Source organism: Galeopterus variegatus, unplaced genomic scaffold (assembly GCF_000696425.1).
Source record: "Galeopterus variegatus unplaced genomic scaffold, G_variegatus-3.0.2 Scaffold10960, whole genome shotgun sequence".
In the NCBI taxonomy this organism is placed as follows: Eukaryota; Metazoa; Chordata; class Mammalia; order Dermoptera; family Cynocephalidae; genus Galeopterus; species Galeopterus variegatus.
In genome coordinates this window covers 33197-34769 of record NW_007737071.1, presented here as the reverse complement: position 1 = coordinate 34769, position 1573 = coordinate 33197, and positions in this window count along the sequence as shown.

Here is a 1573-nt window from a genome sequence, read left to right as displayed (position 1 = left end):
CATGATTTCTCAGATATACATATATATGTCAAAATGTTTAAAATTGTGCAGTTTAAATACACGCAGCTTATGGAATGTCAATGATACCTCAATAATTCTATTAAAAATGACATTAAAAGTGCATTTTTACATTTGATTACACAGAATATATATGAGTAGTAGTAACTGTTGAATGTAACCTGCATGAGGAGAGTCAACATTCCATGAGCATCCATAGAATTAGCCCTCAGTGTTTGCATTTTCAGTGTACACTCATTACATGATCACATGTATTTATACAGGTAATGTTGATATCTACTCATATAAAGAAACTATCTTAACAAGCTTAAACGTGGTGTCAATCTTTCTGATATTTTAGTTAGGACAGAGTTTCCCTTAAATATACCAAGAAAGAAGACTCAAGTCCTGTAACTGAAGGAAGGTGTGTTGAAGTGTGCAAAGTCCTTGAAAAGGATGTGAGCCCAGAAAGGTAACAGGAAGAAGACAGCATCCATTTGGTCTCTCGGGGTGAGAGAACCAGCCAGAGCAAAGGTTGGCATCTCCCAGACTTGCTCCTTAAAGATTTGTGTGGCCCTGTAATCACATGAGAGTAAAAGAGTTTGACTAATGAGGAGCTTTGGATATTGCATCCCCGAGGGCTACAGAGACTTCAGATAGTCTGCCTGTGACCACTCGCTCAGTAGCCTGGCCCAGGTCGGTATGCAGCACACCTGACTTTAGTCTCCAGGGCTGTCATTTCTGCACAGGAGCTGGTCCCCACTGTCTTCCTGCGCTCCCTGATTAGAGACCTTCCGTTCTTCTCCTTTACACCCAGGAAGAACTGAACATCATTCCTTAGCATTGGCACACAGGTAATTTCAAGTCCTCTAGTTTATGCTTTGCAAATAGTGACAGGTCTTTGGCTATGTCCATTTCTGGAAGCCGTGAGGTGAGGAGATGCTGAAGATGAGCAGAACTAGGTCATCTGTGCGGTGTCTGCTTAATTTCCCATCTTCATCTTCACGTTTGGTTTATACCAGCACCTGAGCAACTCTCATTCTGACAAAATCTTACCGACCCTACAGCCCAGGGACGTCTTCCATTTCCAACAGAATCTACTCTTGCTCAATTTTGAAGGATGCTCTAGAATTCTCTGACATTTTCTTTAATTTATTTGGCAATGGGCAAAGAATTAGCCCTTAGTGTTTGCATTTTTTGTGTTTTGTATTTGACAGCTTCTTTTTACTTTTCCATTCCTGACTCATAATACAACTTTGTAGAGGAGATCTTTGGTTTTGACACTGTTTCCTGTTTATGAGTTTTCTGAGAGAGAGAAGGTAGAGAAAAAGACAGATCCCAAGACTACACTCCAGTCTACCCATTTCTCTTTATAATCTACGAAATATTTAAAATTGTAAAAGGCAGAACAGCACAGAATAATAGAACAATTAAGCATTGTTGAATTTGCTGAAGCCAGAATTAAACTCAGGTGTGTCTGAGTTGACACCGTGATTGACACTGTGATTGTCAACCGAGATTTACTATGTTTGGTTCTGGTTTTCTTGCTGGTTTGAGGCTTTGAAGATGCTCAAGG